This window comes from Solanum pennellii, chromosome 7 (genome assembly GCF_001406875.1).
Source record: "Solanum pennellii chromosome 7, SPENNV200".
Lineage (NCBI taxonomy): Eukaryota > Viridiplantae > Streptophyta > Magnoliopsida > Solanales > Solanaceae > Solanum > Solanum pennellii.
The window spans coordinates 22501536-22510800 of record NC_028643.1 but is presented as its reverse complement, the minus strand read 5'-3'; the positions used below and the strand labels follow the sequence as shown (position 1 = coordinate 22510800).

The 9265-nt window shown below is 32.9% G+C and overlaps 1 long non-coding RNA gene and 1 pseudogene across 1 annotated transcript; both read right to left on the bottom strand.

Moving 5' to 3' along the window:
- Positions 1–5408: 5408 nt before the first annotated feature.
- Positions 5409–7088, bottom strand: LOC114077988 (annotated as a pseudogene).
- Positions 7089–7106: 18 nt separating this feature from the next.
- LOC114077866 lies at positions 7107–8173 on the bottom strand. Its single transcript, XR_003579160.1, has 3 exons — positions 8062–8173; positions 7643–7780; positions 7107–7341 (listed from the first exon to the last, which is right to left on the bottom strand). It is a non-coding gene; the product is annotated as an uncharacterized LOC114077866 (long non-coding RNA).
- Positions 8174–9265: the final 1092 nt, after the last annotated feature.

The following is a 9265-nucleotide window of genomic DNA, read 5'->3' as shown; positions in this document are numbered from 1 at the left end:
TAATTATTTGTATGTAAAGGTATATGTAAACCTCCATGTAAAAGTAATAAAAGTTTTAAAATTTCCCGCTAAATTCGAGTTATGAATGTGACAATGTAAACTAGGAGTCTAGTCTTAGTCCTCGAAGAGGATGATGTGCCGATTACGTCTAGGGGGTAAACCCAGATGTGGCAGTATCCTCCTCGTATTCATCCCCTATAACACAAGGAAAACCATAAAAAAAGAATATTCATAACTTCTAAATATCTACGACACGATGTAGGAGTACAAAAGAAGGGAAACTCTCTCTTCCTACAGTTTCTCGCCCATAGATGTGTCGCGACTCACACTGATGGTCAAGACTCTACTAGACGTGACTTTATGAGACTCTTAGATTCCTAAGACCACTTTTATAACGTATTCTTTGATACCATGTTTGTAATGACCCGCACCTATACCCTAGAAGATGGGTCATTCTTAGGTTGTGGCACGACGTACTTGACCTCTCAGAGGTCTTGTACAAGACCCTTCGTATCGTTCATCGCATATACATATATGAAAAGTAGTGCAAAATTAAAACTTTTCACAACATTCAAATAGTTTTTCAAGATCTCTTTCATATAAAAACCATAGGAAATGTTAAGTCCCATATCATCAAGACCTTGACAAAATAATATTTGGGACATGACCCATACATCAAAATATAGTACTATTAAGTCTATTACAATACTTCGAAATAAGAATCAAAAGATATCTATGCCCTCGAGTCAAATGAGGACATATTTCAAACTTGCTTGAAATATCCGATAATCAAAGATTCTCTCCCAAAAGCACATTCACCTATGAATCACTATAGAGATAGATAAAAGCATAGAATTAGTACAAACACATGTACTAAGTATGACATAAGGCACAAAAATTATGATAACGGACATTTATTGGAAATATGTTCTTTTTTATTAAAACATTATAGTATAAACATAAGAACAACATTTAAGACCTTAGAAACACAAAAGATAACACTTAAGTATTTTATCATATTTTAAGGTCAATGCATTGAAATATGTCACTGTAACACTGAAGTTCTTCAACTTCACAGTGAGCCCTTTTAAACATGCAACCTTCTCACTAAAAGTTATCCTAAGACTAACTTAAGTATGATGAAGAGAAACCGCCCGTATATCCTCTCTAGGCACCACTAAATGATTTAGAAGACCACCTATAATGAGATAAATATACTTACAATACACCAAACACATAAACATGAGATCCTCCTACCAAAGGTGATTCTAAAGTTCACTTGAGTGAGTTGTGAAGAGACCACCCATACAATCCCTTCACACACACTTAAGAGATATTTTAGAGTACCTAGGATAAGATCATTTTCACTTAGTACAGTAACATCCATATAATATGACCTTCTCCTCATAAAGGTTATCAAAAGACTTCCTTAAGTAATTCAAGAAGAGAATGCCCATATGACCTATCAAAGATTACCAAAATAATCCTTATCACTACTGAAGTTTAGATTATGTCTACTTAATCAACCAACTTCCCTAACTAGAGTCATTCTTAAGAATTATCTAGGAAAGTCATGAAGTAGTCATTCTTATGCCCTCTTTACACCTTAAGTAGACAACCCTTTAATACTCTAGGTAATTACTTATTCATTTAACATGCTTTCTAATTTAAGTCATTTATCTTCATTAGTGCGTTTAAGAGACACTTATCACATAAGGACATTCAAGTAATGGTCTTGGAGAAGACCTAGGGACTCACTCACTAAAATCTTCTAAGCCTATTATGCAATGTCTAGATAGCGTCTCATACCACCGCCTAAACTTCATACAACTTATCCAATACTAATAGGTATCCCATATGACGACAATAAGCTATAACCGACATAGACCATGGCAGAAAGGCATGGAATCCGGAGTTGTAACCTGCTCCAATAAAGGGTCTTCCACTTGCCAATGGTAGAACTTGGACACATCCCATGTAGGCACATGGTTACGGAATATGAAGGGTTTCTTTGCACTCTGGCCTCATTCTTAACTAGAGATACTTCCCTTACAATAATCTCTTAGTGCTAGCCTTTGTTCTCATAGAGTAATTCACATAAAGGGTCACATTAAGAGGTTCCACATCTAGTTCATAACCCAATCACATTCATCGAACCAAAGAGGTCCCCTAGGGATGCCTTTCAATGGCGAAGAGAATAACATAATGATTTTCCTAAGTATGATTTTATGCCGTTCAATCCAACCAACCGTAAGTCCATTATTCACACAAGAAGGATACCATTACGACTTTCGACTTCAAGGATATCATAACCTTACAACTAAATTGAAGGTTCCACATAAAAGGACCTTTTTAGAAACATTCAAGGTCACATGTCATTCGTACATACAATACTTAGAGGATTTAGCATCCTAATTCAAGATATCTCATATTCACATTCTTACATGTATCAAGTAAGGGACACAAGTCTAACAAAACAAGACACAACATACTTTATCTTATCACATATGTCATATCTTTCAATTAGCACATAAGAACAACCAAGTCAACTTTAGGTCACCCTATACACTACTATAGGATCATCAACATAACCATCACAATACTCATAATGCCAATTAGGAAGAATTATCACTACAAGAAAAAAAGTCTCTAAGGAAGGGAAATATGGTCCCTGAAAGTCGAAATCTGGTCCCAAATGAGCATTTGTGACCTGAAAAACCTGGTCTCCACCCGTCCTAAAAGCTTTGTTCGCTATTACGCAATAACGACTTGACAAAGAAACCACTCGTTAAAGCTTTTTGGGACAGGCATCCAATCTGGTCACAAAAATATTTTTAGGGACGTTCTTTCTGGTCTCAAATAGATAAACATATTCGTGGAAATATGTTTTTCAGGTCGGAAAAACTCTATAGGGACCAGAGATGAGCAACAATCCTGGTCATAATTGAACTTTAGAGACTGCATAATTCTTGTCCTAGATGGAGCACTAATACAATTAAAAAAGTATCAAATTGTTACTAAAAAATTTTCTACAAAAAGATGATGTATATATAGAGAAGAGATAGACATAATAAGATATATGTAAAGAAAATATTAATTATGATAATCTGTTAACATCCATGATATATGTTTCATTGTTTGCTTAACAGAAAAACATAGCTAGCATCTGAGTTAGACTATGACATCAAATTTTGCATTATATTTTGTAGAATTCCAAAAGTGATCTCATTGATCTTCTTCTAAACTTGTATCTTTGCATAGAAGAATGAACAAAAGATAGGCAAAAAATTAGAAGTTCCGATCTTCATAAAGTGTTATCAAGAAAAATAAGCAAAAGCTGCAGAAAATAAGTAAAAATTTCATTAGAAAAACTTTGAGATGCATTGACCAAGAACCTAATATCTATTTTAAATATTTACAACTAAATATATATATATATATATATAACATTCGTTAGATAATGAAAACAAGTAGAATAAAGCTTTAGAGACAAGCACGAATGAAAAATAAGTTCAGAAAAAACAACTGGAATGAACAATAAACAGGGCAGAAATCTCGTGTGAAATAAACATTATCTCAAAACTTATAACATGGTTAATGCAGACAGTAATTTTGCATTATATAGAAACAGATCTTGTGTATTTCCATCCCGATCTGAGTCCTGCCCAATACCCCAAACAATGCAGACAATAGTGAAGATAGAGATGTTTATTTTACCTTTTTTCCAGACAATTAGACCTTGTGTGTTTAATCTGGAATGCAGAGTTCGATTGAATCGCCTTCGTGTAAATCACAAGAGAACGTATCGGATAGAATAGTAATCCGGTGAGCTAACTATCCCATTTGACATACAATTAGAAGAATAAATAAAATATTCAGATAGAAATTAAAGAGGCATCACTGCAGGAACATGAAATGGGAAGTCTTGAATCTCATCAGTTCATGGATTTTTCTCTAGATCCTAGAAATTAATAGTTTTTAGAGCATGCCAAACAACACTGTTACATTTTGAACCTGAGCCAAAATCTATTTGCAATACTCTATCACCTTTTTTAATCCTCCCCTTGGCCTTAGAGTAGGCCAATTGATGACACAGTGAGCTACTTGATATGTTTCAGAATAGGTAAAGTGTCATTCTTGAAGGCTTCATATGCCATTTTGTGAGCTCGAGATTCGTTTCCATCTTATCCAACACTACTCTTGCTCTGCCAAGAATAAGGAAATGTTCGAAGCCAACTTTAAATCAGGTATCTATGGCCTCCGGAATATATTATTCATTTTAAAATCCTTTCTAACAATGAATGACGCGTAAAAAGAATTTGGTCAGACATAGGAAGTACCAATGATCTTAGAGATTTTATATTACATTTTATAGTTTCTCAAGCTACAACTATTAAGGATTTTGAGAGTGATATGCAGAGTTGAGTACCCACAAATTTAGCGACGACGAAAACATGCCTAAGTATTAGACATGCCTGACCTTTTGTGTTAACTTTTAAACAATAGTTATTGAAATTTAAATTGTTCCCCTATTTTTTCCCTTTGGCTACTTTTTCAACTAATAAAAAAACTTTACCACCTTCTCGTCTAGTTCCTTTTCCTTCATCATATAAAGAGAAAATCAAGAAAATGAAAACTTGCAATATTATGTTCATAACTGACCTAATAAATTAATTATATTGTGCATCATATTCAACAAAATTCTATGATCTTAAATAACAAAGAGTATATAGGGACATTTTCTTTTAGTTTTCTTTTTTGAATGGTATTTTTACTTTGCATTAACATATATCTCTACTAACCACCCTTGCCTCTGTTCTTTCATTTGCAGCTTCATATCAAAGTAATAGAAATCAAAATGAGGATGACCCTACTAATACGATAGTTAATACATTTCTTTATATTAGCATTCAATGTTTCTCTTGAACTGTACTAACATGCTGGTAAATATGATAGAAATTATCCAAACCAGGGGAGTGGTTGTTATGATGGGTCTATACCAGGATATGATGCCTATGGTTATGTTCAACCTACTAAGGACCCAAATATGTCCTATGCAGGCTATGCCGGGTATGATAATTATGGGCAACCAAGAGTCCTACTAATGAATGTTCTAATCTGATGGTAAATATCTACAACTACCACCGCAGAGACCAATAGAGAAGGCGCTATTCTTGAAAAGAGAGCATTTAAGAAAGAGCTTGCAGAGGATGAGGACATTATAGAGGGATTATTGAGGCAGAACTATCATCTCATAAATTTAGAAGCGTTCTTATAATAAAACAAAGTCGGGAATATTCTTAACTGCTTAGTCAGAAGAAAAACAGTTGTCATTCAGTTGAAACAGGCTATATTGTACGTGGTAAATCTGATGGTTGAGCATGAAAAAATTGTTGAGTATCAAAAAATTATTTCATCTTATCTTCTAAGGTAGACAAGCTATGATTCAAGGATTTGTTTTCCTCATTCAAGGATTTATTTTCTTCATTCAAGAATTTGTTATCATCTCAAGTTGAACGTAACACAGACAAAAGTTCAGCCTTTGAAGAAGTTCCAGCTTTCAAATCTTTCGCCTTCACTCCACCCCCAAATCCAAATACATGGCAATGAGTTTGTGGTCCACAACATTTTTCAACAATCTCTATACAAGATAGAGATGGATCTTCTTGAACTATTTCTGCAAGTTGAGACTTCAAAATATATAAAATGACCTTTTCTATTAAAACACATAACAATTCCAAGCTATTAACTTATTGAATTTACCAAACATACATATTTTTCAATTGCTTCAGGTTCAACAAGATTATTATCTTTCTCACGAGTCTCAAAGAAAATAGTCGCCTAATCTGGTGGATTGTCATCTTTCCCATCCTTTACATCAAAGTCAAACACGTCAAATAACACAAACTTCGTAAATACTTCATCAAGGAAAATAGTGTTAACAATATCTTTTGATAAATAATCTCTAAAATAGGTTTTCTACCAATATGATGAAGCATCTTCAACTTAGATTGGTTTGTTGCAATCCTGATGCTTCTTGCCTGTATTTGTGAAACAATAAGCTTAATTATAATACATATAACAAAATTATTGATACATAAGGCATATTATGCCTAACAAGCTTCAAGGTTGTTTCTTAGTAAGAAACTTAAGTAGCATACAAACCTGAAAACTTTCAGAAGTAAAATGTTCCTTTACTAACGATTCCCATTCTTTTTTATCTACTCCCCTTGGGATATTTTTGAGAGACTGTTGAATGGGGTTATTCTTGACATATTTTGCATGTAAGTGTCATCTCCATTTGTTCCATAACTCATTCATCCGTACCAAGATATGATCACAATGATCATTCATGTCAATAGCCTCAAATTTGTTCTATGAAAATCGAAACATGAGTTGAGTTATTACCAAGAAAGAAGAACCAGGAAAGGAAAAAAATGAAAAAGATATGTTCTTCTAGTACAATAAGAAGTAGTTCTAAAGTAAATAAGATAAAAAGATTAGGAAAATTAGATGTAGTTCTTTTACTATCCTTATTCATTTAGGATGTTAATTGTATAAAGATTTAGGATAACTTTTCTCAATTTTTAAAACACTTCTCATTTAACTGTTAAGAAATAAACAGAGCATAACATAAAAACCTATACAAAATAGAGAAAGAAATAGCAAAACTGAAAGAAAAACTAGAGAATATGTCAATGAAAGATTTGAATGGAGTTAAAATTTGTTACCTCAACATCTCCCCACATGTGACATAACTTTTCTGGCTTAATATCACTCCACGAGGTTACTCCCAATGGACAAATATTACGATCATGAACAATTTTTCCTAAATGCCTCGAAAATAATTTGTTATTTGTTCCAACAGTTTGATTATTGTAAAATGTTACTTTTAGATTTTCTCCATTTTCAAGTGAAGAAACTTCTTTGCACATGTTGCTCCCTCGAACTCTTCTTACCTTTGTAGGACTAGGAACCTACATTGCATAATTTAGTAAGAACTATAGCTATCAAATTCAGCTTTATAAATTAATAAGATATGTATTGAAACTGACCTTTTTTAGTTGTTTGAGAGTGTTCCATAACATGATCAGTAGTTTCCATATCCTCTTTCTCAAGAATCATTTTATCCATTTTTTGCATTTCTTGACTAGACAACATGGTCGAATTCGATCTTGTTCTTTTAGAATGAGTTTTTGTATGTTGATTAGCAGAAAGACCACTTTTGTTAATACATCCCACCTCAAATTCAGACGTCATGTTGTTGTTATGGTTCATTCTCATTCCTTGACTCAAAAGTAGAGCTTTTAAGTCCTTGTCCTTGCCCATTCCCTATAGAATCTTGACAAATGAAATCATATTACCAATACTTTAGCATAGTGTTTAAGAGATGAAGAAGCTGAAAAACAGATTGACATGGATTTGCAGAGGTATTTGATTTTTAAATACAAAAACTATGACGTAATAGAGAAATTTAAAAATTAATACAACGAAGAGAAAAGAAAGTATTCAGCCACGAAATAGGATAGTAAGGAAATGAAAATAATTCAAAGTTATTACAAACAAAGTTGAAATTTTATTTAAAAACATAACAGATTTCAAAAAATCATACTTATCTAGACTTCTTGGGTGTATTACTTACCTACATTAGTTGATGCATAAGCTGAGGGGTTAGTTTTCTTGTTCTCTTTCTCAAGATCGATGGAGTTCTTAGGTATTGTTGGCATTCCTTTACTAGTAAACAAAGCAGAGTTTGCAGTTCCTTGTTCTCGGTCGTTCCCTACACAAAATAAAGAAAACAAATCACATTATCAATACTTTATTCTATTTGAGAGCGAGAAACTGTATGAAAGAAGAAAACAAGTTTCAGCATATCAAGTATGATTCATCCTCTTCTTTAAGTTTAAGACGGAAATGATGGTTGCTCTTTGGGGAACTACAATGTGCTACCTCTGGAAAGTAAGGAACTAAAAATATTACAGAAAAACTTGAATTTTAATTTGAAAAGGTGGAAGATTTTCACAAATATTACTTGTCTAGATTTATTGGTTTATTTCTTACCTAGATAGTTAATGCATGAGCTGAGGGGTTTGTTTTTTCTCTTTCTCAAGATCAATTGAGTTCTTAGGTATCGTTGTCATTCCTTGACTAGTAAACCAAGTAGAGTTTGGTAGTCCTTTTCCTCGTTCCTTCCCTATACAACATGGAGAAAACAAATCAATATTATCAATACTTCAGAAGATTTTTTTAGAAACATAACTCTTAGTTGGCAAATTTCTTACTTGTTCAATTTCTTAGAAGTACTTATGAACCAGATCACTAGACAAATAAACATAACTCTTAGTTGGAAAATTTCTTCTCTCAGCCAAAGATTTAAGCCCTCATCCTTGTCCCTTTCCAATAGCACCAGGAGCCACAAATGTATATCTGATAGTACTCTTCATAGACGAGTCAACCTCATTTTCAGTCTTCAATGGTTTCATCTTGAATCTTCAAAAAGATCCCAAAATTATCAATTAAATTACGACAGTGTAGGCATAAAAGAAATCACGTCATCGTAAAGTGTAATAGTGAATATATTAATTCATAAAATATACTTCACCTCATTAGTTCTTTTACGTTTCTTTTGTAAAGGACTTCCTAACTCTACAATATCATTATATATTTGTTCCACAATCTCATAGGAATCAGGAGGTTGAGTCTTCCTCACTACTTGCCAACGTTTGTAGGAATTACCATTAGCATAAAATACTTTAGATGCTTGGTCCGCTAAAACAAATGACTTATTTGTTTTCAAGAATTCAACCGGATTAACACTCACAAAATCATACTCATCTTTCTTAGACCCTTTTATTTAATTATACACATCAAACCAATCACAACGAAATAAAGTGACTCTTCTATCCATGACAAATTGCAACTCAATCACATCTGTTAAAACTCCATTGTAATCAAGATACTCACTATCTTTATCATTCTCTCCCAATACAACACCACCACAATTTTGAGTCCTTAACCTTTAATCATAATCTTCTACATGAAATCTATATACATTAACGATGTAACCATTAGAATGCATCGAATATCGGGTAGGACCGCGTGAAAGAGAGCGAAGTTCTTCCATGATATGACTAGAAGCTCCTTTATGCAATTGTTCAACCTATTATTACAATTAGGATGTTACATTAAAATGACTATTACAATATAAAAATATTAAATTTTATGTTTATTTATTACTCACCCTATCTTTAAACCATTCAATAAA